The sequence below is a fragment of the Equus caballus genome, chromosome 27 (assembly GCF_041296265.1).
Source record: "Equus caballus isolate H_3958 breed thoroughbred chromosome 27, TB-T2T, whole genome shotgun sequence".
Lineage (NCBI taxonomy): Eukaryota > Metazoa > Chordata > Mammalia > Perissodactyla > Equidae > Equus > Equus caballus.
The window spans coordinates 19,476,972-19,494,298 of NC_091710.1; the positions used below are offsets into that span (position 1 = coordinate 19,476,972).

General features: G+C 41.1%; 1 protein-coding gene across 4 annotated transcripts in view; it reads right to left on the reverse strand.

The window, feature by feature from the left end:
- The window catches only part of PSD3 (pleckstrin and Sec7 domain containing 3), a 646,842-nt gene extending 629,895 nt beyond the window's left edge, over nucleotides 1-16,947 (reverse strand). For 3 of the 4 annotated variants that reach the window (XM_070253287.1, XM_070253276.1, XM_070253279.1), the window contains exons 1-2: nucleotides 11,060-11,330; nucleotides 10,819-10,875 (exon numbers count right to left, since the gene is read on the reverse strand). The gene's annotated coding sequence lies outside the window, so the exon portion shown is untranslated. Of the gene's footprint in view, nucleotides 1-10,818; nucleotides 10,876-11,059; nucleotides 11,331-16,753 lie in introns of those variants that run through there. The other variant, XM_070253277.1, reaches the window with a different exon arrangement.
- Between the last annotated feature and the right edge of the window lie 380 nt (nucleotides 16,948-17,327).

Below are 17,327 nucleotides of genomic sequence, written 5' to 3' on the forward strand. Positions count from 1 at the left end.
AATTAATAAACTAAATCTCCAGAGAAGGTGGGAAAAGAGAAAGATCATTTAAAAAGATGAAAAAAAAAGGTTTTGGAAAGAAATGAAGGATTTCTTTTCCTCTAAGATAGTGAGGAGAATAAAAGGGGTAAATATATGGTTAATTGGGAAGGAGACAAGAGGGAAATTGAGGCATAAAGATGCCTCATGGTTTCTTTTCTGAATAACCTAGGACTCCAGGCTCTCTGTCAAGAGTGGTCATGGTAACGGGGGTGGGAATAGGGGTAAAATGAGCATATGTAGAAGTGTTATGGACACTGGTTTCTAGGGACCAAGTGTGGAAAAGGAAAAAAAAACTATTTCTTTGAAGCTTCTTCCTCCAATAACTACATTTCCTTGTAAAATGTCACTTCTTAAATTTTAACTAGTATAAAATGTTTTTTAATTTTCCTTTCTAGATTTTCACAATTGGGTTAATAATAAATGTATACTTTTTTTTTTATCCAGCCTCTCTTTATTTTCACATTAAATTGGAAGCCATTTCCAAGCCATATATACTTAAAAATATTTAAAATGAGGAGAAAAGTGATGCTCAGGCAGGAGCAGAAGTAACATTCATTGGCACCACTTTTGTCTGAAAGAGAAACCACAACTGACTGGGACCTTAGATCTGAACATGAGACATGGTTATCCCCGTTGTTCTCATAAGGGGCAAAAGCAACATCGGCCTGACACCAGGTGATGATCGCCTTCACTCTTGGCCCCTTTTAGCCATGAGTGTCGAGAAACCTTGCTATAATCTCACCCCAGGTGTCCCTGGCCTGCCTGCTTGGCTCACAGGGGAAATAGAGTGCCACCCAGCACTGCGCACACGTCCCCTCCGAGCCTCTCGTTCCGGCTTCTGCCAAGGCAAGGGGAACAAGGTGGCAAACCTCACCGAGAGCAGAAGGAAATGAACAGCGGAGCACCAGGGAATATACAGGGCTTCTGGCTGCTCCCTGCAAAGCGCAGAAAACAGTGAGCTCTGAGCAGCTGGGGTTTGATTAGAAATGGGAAACTATCCAGCTTACCATATAGACATTGCCCCAGTAGGCATAACAATCCTGTATAAAATATTAAGCCTGAAGTGTGTGCCATGCCGACAGGTTCAAGCATACAGATACGAGCCTAGAGCACCGACTATGTTTCCAGTAGAGCAGCCGCTCCCAGGTGAAGAGCGAGGCTGTGCAGTTTGCATACACAGGGGAGCTATGCGTACTTTCCAGCTAAGAAATAATACGTTGGCCACAATTCAGCCAGTTATTCTTTTCTAAAAATATATTGAGATGAAAAATATCTACTAACTTTTGAATAAGACTCACGGAGCCTTTTCTGAAGATCAGAAATCACTAAGACATATGCATTGTATGCACAGAACAACCTTGCCTGACAAGAAAGCCTATTGCTTTACTTCCTTATTCTAATTCTTAGGTCTTTATCTGTATCTATCTCCTGATTATTCCAGGAATCTAAATTCCCTGAATCTTCTTTCCTAGGAGAAAGTTGCTTTTCTTCCTCTCTGCTCCAAAATCCTGAGTGTTCTCTTCCTTATGGCTAGCAGAAAAAAGAAACAGAGCAAACCCCTGTGGCAGACACCGTATGTCCCTGTGTCTTCCTCTGGTTCTATCATGAAAGAGCCCTGGAAATAAGGCTACTGACTTCCTTTGAATCTCTCCCTTCGTTATTTTCAAATTGTATGTTGCATTGAATAATTTCTTTGCTTAACCTAGAGACTTTTAGTCTGAAGAGACTTTTTTCCTTTCCCAGTTTCATTGAGATATAATTGACATACAGCACTGAATAAGTTTAGGAGGTACAGCGTAATGATTTGACTTACATATTTCACGAAATGATTGAGACTTCTTAAATAAACGCTTCTTTTTGAACATTTTAAGATCGAACCACATGCCAAAAAGTGTTCTAGTCAAACTATTCAGTAGTTTCTTAAAATATCTGTTTAGAAGTTAATTTAAACGATTTTGTTATACCTTCCATTGTTTTCCCACCATCAAATTTGTTGACTATACCCATTTTATACGTGAGTCTATTAAGGCAAATTTATTTCTCTCTAAATTTATTTATGGAGGCAAATTTATTTTTATCTCCAATTATTATTTAAAGTCCCTACCTCATAAGATAGTTGTGAAAATTACATGGTTATTGTAAATTAATTACATGTAATCTAAAACAGTTAGGAACATGCCACAAGTGAGCAGGCGCCACGCAAACGTCAGCTGCTGGTGTTGTCATTCCAGGAGGCACTGGGCAACACTGTCTATCTGTTCTGATAGTTGGCCTGTATTTTCTGCCTAAGAAATCTGTGAGTTTGTTGTTTGTTGTTTCATTCTTCAGAGAAGTATTTGAAAGTAAAATTTTATTAAGATATTAAACTCTTTGTTTAAAAGTGAGCAAGGACTGTGGTTAACCAAAAATGCCCTATTAAAACTTCAAACAGGGGCCGGCCTGGTGACACAGTGGTTAAGTTCACGTGCTCCACTTCCGAGGCCCAGGGTTTGTGGGTTTGGATCCCAGGCACAGACCTATACGCCACTCGTCAAGCCATGCTGTGGCAGAGTCCTGCATACAAAATAGAGGAAGATTGGCACAGATGTTAGCTCAGTGACAATCTTCCTCAAGCAAAAAGAGGAGGCCTGGCAACAGATGTTAGCTCAGGGCCAATCTTCTTCATTAAAAAAAACCAAAACCTCCCACAACTTTGAATGTATGTATGTTTGTATATGGAATAGAACAAACCATAAGGCTAAACATGCGACATAAGCTAGCGAGGGAGTGTATGCTTGCAATCATTTCCTAAACAGATCTCTCAAACTCTAAATTATCAGCTTCTGTTGATGTTTCATCCAACAAAATATTGTTGAGGTCCTATTATTCGTGAACTGGGCTGAAGGATGGCTCCAGTAAAACTGTGTGAGTCATAGTCTGCTCTTTTGTAACTGTTACAAAATGTACATTTTTAAAAAAATTGTAAAATACTGCAGCGTTTTACCATACTGTGCTAGATCATATAGCCCTCAGAGTGCGGGGAGCGGGGAATGAAACCTTTCACAAATGGAGATTGCATGGTTAGTGTAAAAGCACATGTTTCAGTCAAACTATAGGCCATCTCCAGGAGCACACTGAGGAAGAAAGCAAACAGCTTACAGAGCCAAATCTGTGGTTGGTCACTTTAGTGGTGTGGACGTTTTTTTCCTATGAAAGTCTACTGACTATAGTCAGGTGTTTAAAAAGAAACCAACTAAAGGCTTCATGTACATTCAAAGCAATTCAGTTTTTGAGAGAAAAATATAAAATAACCCATCTCTTTGCAAATTATGAACAGATGATGCTGAACTTTACTTAAAAATAAAAATAATCTAAATATATTTAGAAAGGCAGAGAGGATGGAGGAAAGGAGAAAAGAGACAGAAGGGGGAGGATCAAGAAAAGAGAAGGGAAAAGAAGAGAGACGTATAGGAACAGAAACACATCACAGAAAAGGAAAGAGAAAAACTAGGAAAAACTAGGATAGAGGCAAAGTGATACAGAAGAATGACTAAAGAGTTCCTTTCACATAGAAGAGAAAGTCTTTCTATGTCTATTTTCAAATTTCAACATTTATTTTTAAATATGGATTCATTCTCTGATCAAACTCTGAAGGATTTCCATTGCGTTGGGTCCCAACCATATGTATAATTATACAATGTGGATCACAGATAATAGCTTTAGGGTGAACTTTTTATGTGTTTCTCTTTTATTGGCTTTTACTATGGCAAAAGGATAAACATGATTCTTATAAAAAATTTTTAAAAATCAATGAAATTCAACCAAGGGATTCAAGGCAATACAAGAGGCTTATTTGAGTTGAGCCTCTCCCTCCTGAATTGAAAAAAATCTATAAACTTCCTGTGAAGGGAATTTTAAAATATACACAAAGGAGGACAGAACAGTAAAGTAACTTCATGTATGCATCACGCAACATCCACAATGATCTACACACTGCTAGTCTCATTGCAGCTAGCCCCCACTGACGCACGCACAAACCCACTCAGGGAGGCAGAGGGTGAACTGGTGTGCCTGTGAGTGTGTTGAAAGAGCTTTAAATGGGGACACACACATTATAGCTGAAGTAAAATGCTTTAAAATAGTGCTACACAAAGTGTGGTCTAAATACCGGCAACATCAGCATCACGGGGAACATCTTTGGAAATGCAAATGCTCAGTCCCAGTGTAGACTAAGTGAATCCGGATCTCTGCGCATGAGGCTCAGTACTCCATGTTTCAACACGCTCTCCAGGTGATTCTCATGCACGCACAAGTTTGGAGAAGCAATGTTTGCAAGCAAACCCCATACGTTATGTCATGTCACCTATAAATACTCCACTATGCGTCTATGACTGACACGACCACATCTAACAGAAGTAAGGGTGACTCCTTAATAACGTCCAGCCTGGGGGAGTCATGGGTCCCTCTGGACCAGGTGAGTCCACTTTATACCTGTTGTCCCATAATATTATTAACACCACTCCCTTCACTCTCAACAGTGTCCCGATGACACAATAAATTGGGACACTTTGTGAACTTGATATACAGTTAGGGACTTCCTTTTGTATTCAATTTTAAAGGTGCTTTTTAATTTTTTTGAAATTATGTAAAACATTTCAGGTTTACAAAGTAAAAATTATAAAGCAAGATTCATCTCGGTTGCCTCCACTCTGTTCCCTCTGTCCCCATAGGTAATAATTTTTTATTAGTTTTGTTCAGTCTTCATTTGTTTCTTTTTAAAACTTTGGGTAAATTCACGCCAGCACTGGTGGCCTAGTGGTTAAGTGTGATGTGTTCCACTGTGGCAGCCTGGGTTTGCTTCCCAGGCATGGATCTACACCACTCACCTGCCAGTGGCCATGCTGTGGTGGTGGCTCACATACAAAAAGAGGAAGATTGGCAGTGGATGTTAGCTCAGGGTGAATTTTTCTCAGTGAAAAAACCCAAAAACTAAACAAACAGAAAAAACTATGGGTAAATTCATGTATTGTTTCTCCTGCTCCCTCTTTTTAACACTGTTCCATAGCTCATGTTCTTAAGTAATATCCAGGAGAGAAAATTCCAATGCAGTGTATAGAGATCACTGTCATTCCTTTTACAGCTACATAGTAATCTTTTGTTTGAAAGTAATAGCAACCAGATTCCTACTGATAGACATTTGGGTTTTTTTTTAAGTGTCTTACTGTTTCAAACAAAATAGCAATGAGTAGCCTTGTGCATTTTGTCACTTCATAATTTTGCCTGCATATCTTTGGGATAGATTTCCAGAAGTGGGATTACTGGGTCAAAGGATGAATGTACATATAATTTTGCTAGATACTATAACTACCCCTCTATGGGAGTTGCACCAGACTGCATGCACACCAGCATTGTATAAGAGTGCCTGTTTCCTCACTGCCTTTTCTAGAGGATATACTGTCTAATTTGGGGATATTTATCTACCTGATAAATGAGATGTGGTATCTCAGTGTAGTTTGCTTTTTAACTACTTAATTAAGTATAATATGCATACAGAAACGTGGACATATAAGTGCACAGATGGTGAATTTTCACAAACTGAACACACCCATGTAAGCAGCACACTGATGAAGAAACAGAAAATTACTAGCACTCTAGAAGGCCCGTCATGATCTCTTAGTGAATTTTAACTTGAATTTCTCTTATTTTGAGAAAAAGTAAGCTTCTTTTCATATGTTTAAGGGTTATTTGAATTTTTTTCTGAACATTTTCTTTTCAAATATTTTGCCATTTTTCTACTGGGTGAACCCCAGTATGATTTATAGGAAAACCACAAAGTTTTTAGGAGAATTGTACCAGCAGAAACAACATCAAGTGGGACAGAAAAGGATAGAAACATTATAAAATAGAGACCTCTGGACCCACAGCTTCTACAGACAGGAAGCAGGATAGGGAAACTACTCCACTGCAAACATGGGCTACGTTTTATTCAAAGAGAGGAATTAAGAGCCCAGAGGGCAGAATTAAGAGCTAAGAAGAATCACTCCTACAGTAGCAGGCTTGAGCCCTAATCAAGAACCTGGTAACATGAGCCTGACTGGTTTTTAGAATTGTGTGCTTCCTGTTTGCCCCTTTTGGAAGGAGAGTGTCTATATTGGTTGTCGTATGGTGTACTGACTACTATAGGTTGCACAGGTAGAGGGCAGATAAGTTGTCTCTTAGTTTGCAAGTCTTTAGATTGACAGGAGCGCTGTTCAAGGAGCTGTACATGAATCACTGTGCTTGAGGAGCCTTAGCTGCACCTCTACTTGACTTAGATAACTTGATCCTGAACCTTAAGCCTGAGCCTGGTGCCTCGTGACGGAGCAGATGAATTCATTTTGCATATCGTTGGGATGTGGATTATTGTAGCCGGAGAAGAAACTGTGGCATATTGTATTTTCCAAAAATGGACAACATTCCTGATCCCACATACTCTTCTAGAACTTTTCAACTCTCCCATCAAGAGATGGAGTTTATGTCTTCTCCCCTTGAACCTGAGTGGGATTTGTTGACTGTCTCAATGACTAGAATATGGCAGAAGTGACACAGGATGACTTCCAAGGCAAGGTCATTATAAGCAATAGGATTTCCTCCTGGCTCGCTGTCTCAAGACACGAGGCTTTGGAGCCCTGAACCGCCATGTAAGATGTCTGAGGCTGCCGTGCTGTGACGAAGCACAAACTAGTCATGAGGAAAGACCACACAAAGACAAAGATGCCTAGCCAATTCCCAGATGCTCCAGCACGCTGCTGATACCACTGCAGCCACCATCAACTGCACCACCCGAGACGCTATGAGCCGGAACTACTGAGCAGAGCCACTCCTAAATTCCTGATCCACAAAACCAAGAGAAATACCACCTGAGAGTCATTGCTTTGAGACACTAAGTTTTGGGTTTATTTGTCATGCAGCGCTAGATTTTGATCAGCTCACAGATTTTGATACTTGCTCACAAAATAAGAAAAATTCCAATTCCCTACTGAATTTAAACTCAAAAAGAAACTCAGGAATGGTGGCTGAAAAACAGTTCAAGTTTTAGCAATTCATTCTGGAATGCAAGATGTTGATTAATTTAATACATATCATCTGTAATTTAAAGTTATCTGACTGCCTTACAGTCTAATTTGCAACAACGAAACGTAATGCCTGAATCTTCTAGCCAATATTTATTTAATTGATATAAGATTTTAATTGTTCCCAAGGAATTAAGCTAGGTTTTAAAAAAAACCTATTCAGTGTAAATTAGGATAGTAAATAACAAGAACAATATCACCAAAAGCAAACATACGCTGAGAATAGAATTGGAACCACTGTTTTCAGATCTTCATCAGTTATTATAAACTTTGCTCTGAATGGAAATGTTAAAGAAGGTATTGGATAAAAATTATTGTGTGAGTCAAAATAATATTCCTTTTAAGCATAACTGGCCAATCAAATTTATCTAAAGAAAGTTGGGACTTGATAGAAGTTTTGAAATACCTAATTTATATCATTAGATGGTGTCAAGGGTCCAAATATATTCACTGAATATAATTTCCAGTAATTTTATTCTATCATATTAAAAAATAGCACCAAACTCTTGCCTTGACTAAAATAGTAAGCAGCAAGAAAAATATTGAATTATATACTTTTGATACAGGAGAAATATCTGAACTGACTTGTGAAGTGGCATCAAATTACTGAGGCAATAAGGTGTCACTACTGCTGTAATTTGACTAGAAAAAAAATCAGTGTTTAACTAGCTTTTTAGATGGTTCATGTGGTTTTCTTCTGAAAGCTTTTGGAGTCTCAGCACATTTTCGTCATATTTAATGGGTGCTTCCTCTTTCTCATTAGTAGTTTTTATTTTTAGTTTTAACAGGAGATTGGGATGTGACTTGTTTTGTTTCAGTTTTTCCCCAAAGTCTGAACAGTAATAGGTTCCGGGTACTGCCAAATTTCAAAGACCATCTAGACAAGGCATGGAAGAGCTGAAAACTGCCTTTAGAAAGCTTAACCCATCACCCAAATCAAGCTGTAAAAAGACTGAACGTGAAGATGAAGAGGACGGAGAGATTTTGGATTGAGTTGTGGTGTGCTATGCTCGCCTCCACCACCCTCACCTCACTGTAGGGGAGGAGGAGAGGGTGCTTCACCCCAACCACAGGCCAAGTGGGAGAGGAGCTTCAGAAGGGCTACACGGAGAGTTCGGCACCAGCATAAAGGGTGGTCTGAGATGGTGTTGCTGGATCAGCCTGATGTGGCAGAGCAGAAAAAGAAAGGGTCTGTATTGGGAGTACAGCACCTTCCACCAATGGCTGGGCGCAGGCGCACATTTCTTTCCTTGGGTCAGTGGGGCAGCGGGCAGATGGGAGCCAGACAGAGTCATTTACAAATGGGAATGTTTCCTCAATGCTTTCTGTCAGGGTCAAGCCTACCTCACCTCAGCAGAATGAAACTGGAGGCAGACCTTAGTCAAAGGGGCTGAGCAAAGAGGTTGAAAATGACCAGCCAGGCAAGTCAAGATCCACCTCACTGGGTCCACCCACTCACTACCGTGAATTCAGTTGGAGATGCCCAGAGGGGATTCTTTAAAAACTCATGAAATCTCCCTCATCTCCCAGCAAAGGAATCAGCTGTGGGAACCCACCACACTCAGAGAGCCCTCACAACCTATGAGCTTGGAGCTGGACCATCGAGAGCTTTCATGTGCCTTACCTCCCCTTCCTGGGTGGGTCAGACTAGCTCTCTATGGGTGGTGGGCTGGGCAGAGACCAACCAGAACCAGTTCAGTCATTCATCACTATTCCTTTCAACCTGCCCCATTCTGCTTTCAACTCACCACACCTTTATTTCTTCCAACTTCTCTCCTCGCCTTGATCCTCACACACCTCTCTTCCTTACTATGATCTTAATGCTCCGGTATTCTGATTCTCCACTTGAGCCATCATCTCCACCCTCCTGGATCGAATTCAAAGCCACCCCAGTAAGCCTCAGTTTCTCTCATTGTCCACACCCTCTCCATCACCGTTTGGGCAAGACTGACCCAATTACAGTGTTCTTAAATTTCACTGGCTGACCTGTATTTGTTTACAGGTCAGGAAGCGTTTTTTTTTTTCTCTCTCTCTCCACACACAGACACCCTATACAAAGCAAGCGGAGAGGTCTTGAATTGGGCCCATTCTTTCATAAATATCCTGAGATACAGAGTGTTTTTTATTGCTAGAGCAGCAGAAGGCAGCCCAACCTCAAAGGCAGCCACAGTTCAAAGACTTATCTCTCCTCCACCTGTGTGGGTGCTTTTCTCAAACACTCTACCTATGCAAAGAGTGGTTCTTCAACCAGCAGCTCTGCATAAGATTGCAGGGGGCTCATCGGCTTTCCTAGCCTCACCCAAGGATGGACCCTCTAGAATGCCATAGATTCCCTTAGGGTTTCTCTAAGTTGGTCAGGATCCCTTCCATGGAATTTCGTTTCCTCCCTTTCAAAGACAAAGAGAGAACATCCAGAGAGGAGACTGAGAAAGCTCCATTCCTCCCCTCGTCTCAGGGAAGACATTCCCAAGGCAGAGGGGAGAAAATCGTATCTCAGGACTGACAGCATCCTTCCTGAGAACCCTGTCTTATCAGTTCAGATCCACAAAAGATTGTCCCATGCGCCCTAGACAGTGCCCCGCCCCCACACTTGTCCTTGAAATCTCACTCCTGTGCTGCTCTCCTGCCCGTTTGTCTAACTGAGAATATTGAATTCGCGGCAATTTAGTCTACATTCACAGTTTCTAACGCACTGATACTTAACAATTGTTATTAGCGACGCGAATTGTAATATTTATTCTTCTTAGAATCACAGAGCATAACACGAGTGTCATGCTTTCGAACCTTTTTTCCCTAATTATTTATAAACTACGCATTTTGTGTAACCATCGTTTGTCTCTAAAGGGAACACTGACGTTTCCTGTGGTTAGCAACTGCACTGCAAAGCAATGGGTTATCTGATATCTCTGGCTGACAAGTTTCTCTTTGACATTTAATAAACTGCGATGATTTCACATTTAGGTATTTCCCCACTTGCTTGATAAGGGCAAAGAGCCAGATAGAGGCCAACTTAGTGGGTCTGAGCACAAAACCAAAGTCAATTTTTATAGCTAAGTAGAAAGTAAAAAGTTATCTTTTCTACTTCTGTTTTTTGAAGTTTAAATGTCCAGCTTTGGAAATATATGACAATATTTTCTAATATTGTTACTATTTACAGTTGCTCTTTATAACGTATTTGTCATCAACTCAATGCTTTGGCTATTGTTTTGTCTCTTTAATACTAACGATATTGTTAAATAAAAGGCAAAAAGCAAAGGTTTTTTAAAAATGGAACTAGATCTCCTTAAATCAGGATGGACTTGAGTCTCCAGTAAAATCATTCCTCAGTGTATGTTCATGAAAACTCTACATGCCCAACCAGTCAGGATTTCAGAACATACTGAAAGGATAGCGTAATTCGCAGATGGTCAACCTGCCTACATCCTCAAATACCCAGGCCACTGGCAATTTGCTTTTGTGCTAGAGTGGATTTAGACAGTAAAACAAAGCATATTTTTCTGTCTCTCTTTGCTCCAAAGCCACGAGATCCCCCGAAGCCCCTCCCCCCTCATGAGGTTCTTATTTTCACACAGTCGTGGCTACAGAAAGGATAGAATGTTTTAAGGACCCAGACATTTCTTCCTAAAATTTACTCTTGCTGGTGTTTTTCTTCACATGAAAGTCTCAGTCCTAAGCAGTGACTTACCGGGCTTGCCTCAGGTCCCTGGAGAGGTTCCTCTTTGCTTTGAGGTTGTGTCTGAAACTTAAAATAGAAAATGCACTCAGTTAAGCGGCCTGGTGTTAATGACTGTTTATTCCAGTAGACTCCACAACAGAGGGAAATTCCCAGTCCCTTCCCTCTGTAAGATCTTCAAATTCGTTTCTTCCTCATTCTCCTTATCTTCTACACTGCAGGTCATGACAAAAACCACATCATCTTGGCTTACTTGTCAAGGAGAAGCTGTAAAAGGTACACGTCTCAAGCACGTTAGGAATCAGAAATTGGAGAAAGATTTAAAAGTTTCTTCAAACAGATGTAGGTAAGCCCGTCAGCTCTCTGCTTGTATGTATTTGTCAAAAGAGGAGGTTTTTTCAGTACTAGAATGATATAAGTTCAGCAAGGGACACTTCTGCCAGCCAAGAGAGAAAGGGACAGTGATTCTAAAACGAGCTGAGTGTAACCGGACCCTCGGGCCCTGGCAGTGAAGCCAGAGCAGTACAGGAAGTGCACCGGTCAGCAAAAGTTACAGAAACAGTGGCCTCTCACGGAGCGCCAGATAGCATACTGATTACACACGGTGTGCTAACTTGTGGTTTGACAGTCATTCAAGTACAAATAGGGGGTGAGAAGGCTACAATAGAAAAGCCATCTTAGGCCTAATTATTTCATTTATATAAACAAGGTCCAAAAGTTCCCATTCCGTTACTATCCTCTGACCTTTCTTCCCAGCAGTGTTCGCTTTCCTCCTCCTAGACGTTTTGAAGATACAGACATACTCTAATGAGGTCCAACTTCTAAAAAACTAGTATCGACGTGTTCATTTTTGTTTTCCTAATGTTTCTGGCATCCTTTATGTCCTATCATAAGCAGAAAGTCTTACAGTGTTTACTTTGACAACCTACATTGAAAAATACCTTACAACTGGGCAAATCTTCCATCTCTATGTGGAGCAGTTTCGGCCACTTGGCATGTAAAATATAAGCAAGAATCACAAATACTGGTGGATGGCAAGAGGTGTCGAGAAATTCAGATTCTTCCATTATTTGCAAGGTTACTTTATTTTTCTTATGCCATTTTTACAAAAGTGAGCACAGCCAAGAAAATTAGCACATGTGAATCTACCCAAAGTCTAATAACAAGCCGACTCTAAAGAAAGCCAGACAGAGAGGATGCTCCCTGACCCTTTGCAGATTGGGTGTTTATTGGGGGTTGGGGACTTGTATATTTAGAGAACTCTGAACCTCTACCAGGCAGACCCCAGCGTGCTTCACCTGTGATACGGCAGAGTGACATCCAGAATGACAGTGATGGCATGGGCAAGGACAGGGTAAATTGTAGGGAGGAGAAAAAACATTTGAAGAGAGTTCTTCGAACTTTGAGTAGCATATATTTGGTGGAAAACAGCAACACACTGGTAAACGTAAAATAAATTCCAAGATAAACCAAAAGGAAGGCTCCATTTGTCAGAAACTTATCTATCTGTTAAAGATAATTCCCATCGTTTTCGATTTAAGTGATGGTACAAGGTAATGGGAAATAACACATTTAGCAGAAAACTTAAAGTCAAAGACCATTTTACCACTCCATATTGCCTCAAATAAGGAGCCCTGTGATATTATCCGTTTACTAACCAGAAAGCCAGAACTTATCATGGATCAAGATCAATATCAAGATTCTAAGATAATTACTCTATTGGTTTTCAATTATTATTTTCCTCAAGGGCACACTTGTGGTCTTATTTCCAAGAAATATTTTATTTAGTTATATATATATATACTCATAAAAAATTCTCAACACACAACGTCACTGGATGGCCAATTTTCATTTATGCCTGAATGCACACTCATTGAAAACATTTGGCAGTCCTAGCAGAAAACCACGAGGGATCCTGGCAAAGGTCTCCTTGAGGTTAGCAAACCTAATGAAATACTTCGGATAATGAAGCATTGTTTGCAACTGTGACATAACTGCGTTCTTATCTACTTCCGGAGTGGCTTTGTACTTCTCTGGGCTGTAAACAGCTTCCAAAGGTCAGACTGCCTTGCAGAGGAAAGCTCAGACTTCCTTTCAGTTAGGGCATGTGTCTCTGCTCTGTTTTTTGCAGCCTTTTATCTTCTTCGACTCTATTCCCTTTTTCCCATGAAGGTCACCTCCTCTCTGCTGTGTCTGGGAATCTATTCCACTCCACTGATACCTTCTAAGTCAGAGAGAAGAATGCTACCTCTCTGCCTATTAGACGCTGTTTTATTTCGAAACAGTTATAAGGGGCACAATACATCTAAAGATTTTAAACAGTAGTAGTTGATCTCATTTCTTTTTCTTTTTTCCTAAATATTTTTTTCTCATCATAAAAGTAATAAAAGCTCATTGTACAAAATTTGGAAATTCTAGAAAAGTACAAAGTACAAGAGTGATAATACAATTCAGCCACATTACCATCAGCCAGTGATAACCACTCTTAATGCTTTCTTCCAATCCTTTTTTCTCTTCATATCTTTATTTTTAATAATATTCAGATAGTATTGAGTCTCGTTCTCTCCCCATCTTTATATTTTGAATATTTATGTCTCCATTTCTTCAACTGTGATTTTAATTTCTACATAATACTAATAATTTACTTACTTCTTTCTCTATTGTAGAGCATTTGGATATTTCCAAATTTTTCATTATCTTAAATAATGTTCTTGAGCATATCTTTCTAGACATTTTAAAATTGCTCCCTTCATTAAATCAACTGATGCCTCCACTCACTCTGCATGCACACCCTGTTTCACGCCCCGTGAGGTGAGGGTTGCCGCCACGTTCCGCCATCACGTTTTCTTCTGATGAGAGGCCCACAGAGATTCCAGGACTTGCCTGAGGCCGCACACCAGTTATTTCAAACTTGGAATTCTTTGATTTTTTCATTTTCTCCACCTCTCCTGCTCAATCAAATACTAAGTCTATCCCTTTGAATTGCCTTTCTCTTTTACCCATTTATTTCTGTTTTATACCAACCCCTGCCACTCTATTCTGGGCCCTTCCTTGTAGCCACAGCCCAAAGCCACTCTGATGGCCCTCCTGCTTCTGGGACTTCCTGTTCTAGCCCTCCCTGCCCACCACTGTGAGACGGATCTTTCTTTATGCCACTGTCCAGTTCAAAAACATCGTTGACTTCTTAGTGAAACCTACATGACATAGAAACACCTTTGCCTGGCTCTCAAAGCCCCATGTTCCCGTCCAGTCCTACCTCATCCACTGCTCTCTGTCTGCTCACTATCCGCTTCCTGGCTTCATGCCTTCTCCTTGTGGTATTTGCCCCGTTCAGAGCACTCTCGCTTCCCCACATCTGTTCAGATTTTACTCAGTCCTCTGAGGCCCAGTTCAAGTCTCATTTACTCTGCGAAGCAGGGTGAGCTTCCCATTGGATCTGCAGTTGGCTGGCTTGAGTTCAAAACTCTGCTTTGCTGCTTGTGTTAGGGAAGTTGGGGGAAGTAATTATCTTCTCTGAGCATCTTTCTGCACAAGCAAATATGAATGATTCTACTAACACCTGCCCTATATCAGCCTCTCAGGATCCTAGAAAGATTGAAGGTGTGTTACCAAGTTTTGGAAAGCTGTCAAGTGCTACACAAATGAGAAAATTTTGCCCACCCTTTGGACCACTTCAGTATGCAGGTCTGTGCCGCACAACGCAGCGCTGAATTACCTTCTGTCCTGTCACACTCTCTCATTGTTTCATGTTAATCATCTTTCCTCAGCTTGGCTGTAAAGTCTTTAAATGCAATACAAAATCTACTTCTGTAACTCCCAGAGCCTCATACTGCACCGTCTTAAGGACTGCTTGTCTAATCCGGGTGACTTCTGGCTGGTAAGGTCTAGATTTGGTCACATTGGGATTTCGATATAAATGGAAGAGCCCTGGCCCTCTGTTGTCTTCTGAAGTAAGAGAATCCCACACTGTGGGGAGTCTAGAGGCTGGATCAAGGTTAGCAGACACCTGGGTGAAGTCGAGGAAAATGTACCCTCAGTTTGGATCTTGCCTCTCAGAGATATTCACTGAATTTTCACAGCACCCCTTATTAGGGACACTTCCTGAAATGAGAGAGCAGAAGCAAGGATGTCCTGTACACATCCAGGAATGATACCCAGACCTTTGGGTATCTTTCCAGAAAGGTCAGGCTACCTAATCACGATGTGGTGTTAAACATGGTCTGCCGACGGTCTGCTTCTAGATCACTCGTGTAATCTGGAATTCGTGTCTCAGTTTTGATTATCTAGTTACTGGAGACCTAAAGAACATTTTCCCCTAATAGGTTGACCTCTAAAAAAGCCAGTTCTAGGGTTAAAGTTAGGGTTAGTGACAAGAAATAGGGTTAGGGCTAGAATTAGGGTTAGAGTTAGGGTCACAGCCGGGTTTGGGGTTAGTGGGAAGGTTAGCGTTCAGCTTAGATGAGGTGCAGTTTTAGGTGTAGACGTAGGCATCAATTTACACTGGAGTTGGTACCCTCGGGTCAGGGCTGGGGCTGCAGTCAGGGTTAAGGCTACGTTCAGGATTAGAGTTAAGGTTTGGGTTAGGTTAGACTCCTGGATACAAAGGACAATTTTACAAAACGATACTCTTGAAAATTCCACTTTGAACGGTAAAAGATGACAGGCCTTTCACATTTTCACCGACTTCCTGTGGACGAGTGAAGCACCGTTGGGAAAGAACCTTCATTTTACAGAGTTCCAAGATTAAATGCAACGGCACGGTTTTGCATAGTTTGAGTGTTTTTTAAATCTCTAATCCTGAAAGGGCAAGTAACGCTTTTAACATCAATGTTAACAGCCTGACGTTCAATTTGTAGATTGTATTCAGCTTGTACTGGACTCTTCCTCTCCTCATATGCCCAACCCCCAACATAAAAGCCGACACCACTAAAAAAAAAAGCCATGATCTGGAATCTAATTACGTTTTACCTGAAAACTATATTTTAAGTTAAACACTATATACTTTTGAAGCACTATTCATTTGTCAAGCTCCATAAACAGAAAACACAATCTGGGTTTTTTCTTTCTTTCTTTTTTTTTTTTTTTGAGGAAGATTAGCTCTGAGCTAACATCTGCTGTTAATTCTCTTCTTTTTTCTTTTTTTTTGCTGAGGAAGACTGGCCGTGAGCTAACATCCTTGCCCACCTTCCCCTATTTTATATGTGGGACGCCTGCCATAGCATGGCTTGATAAGCAGTACCTAGGTCTGCACCCGGATCCCAACTGGCAAACCCCAGCCTGTCAAAGTGAAGCCTGTGAACTTAACTGCGCCCCACCAGACCAGCCCCAAACACAATCCGTTTTTAATAGAATCATGCTTCCAAATTGTTAGATGTCCCTCACATCTGTATTTCCAGCCCAGACCTCTTTCTCAAGCTACAGATTTGGATTTCCAATGAATAAATGGTGTTCCCACAAGGCACTTGAATTTCAACAGGTCCAAAAGTGAACCCCTTGTCTCCACAGCCCTCACTCAACACACCTGCTTCTCTTTCTTTTCCATTCTATCTAATGGCAACGTCATTTACCAAACATCCCAAAACAAAAATCTTCACTCACCTCTTTTTTCCTCACCTCCCACTGCCCCATCATCTTGTAAACATCCGCTCAGATCTCCTCTGCATCCGTTCTCTCTGTCTTCAACCAGACCCTTATTTCTCTTGCCTAAATAATTGCAACAGCGTCTAAAATAACCTTCAAATAATTCTCCCACTTTCAAGCTCTTTCCTGTCCCCTCACATTGTCACCAAAATGTGACATCTTGTCACGTTATCCACCCATTGAAAATCTGTCCTAGGTTCCCTTCCAGAGCCTCTTCTGTGGAAGCCTCTCGCTCCTCTGTTCCTCTAGAATTTTCCAGCTCCCCCTTGCATCCTGCTATGCCTTGCACATCTATGGCTGCACTTACCACACTCTATGGCGCTAGTGACCCTGGAGTAGATGGCAAAGAATTGGAAGTGGAGACTATCGCGTTCATTCCTGCTCCCCCAGTGCACTGAGCAGGGCCTGGCACACTGTGAGCGCCCCAAAAAACAGCTTGCAGGACTAAGTAACTCTCACAGATCCTCTTTATATATTGGTACATCCAGTCCCCAAATAAAACTCATGCTGTGTAAGGTTTCTTCAGATAGCACACCCTGCATCTTAACAGGAAGTTACAGATTAATAAACAGCTGACAGAGCAAACTGAATAGCATCCAGTGAGTCAGCAGGCACCCGTTCAATTGCGGCTAACTAGACACAGGGAAAGAGTAAAGATGGAGACAAAACATCACTCTTCATTGATAGAAGACATTGCAGGATGCTCAAAGCTCTGGGTATCAGGGCCTTGCATATTTCCCTACATTGTGGCGAAAATTCAGGCCCAGAAAAAGGCCATAACAAAATGAATTGGGAGGCTATGTGAAGACAGAAACTATAAAACCAAATTTGCAGCCACAGAATGTCCACCACACTCTACCTTGGCCATTTGCGCAGCATAG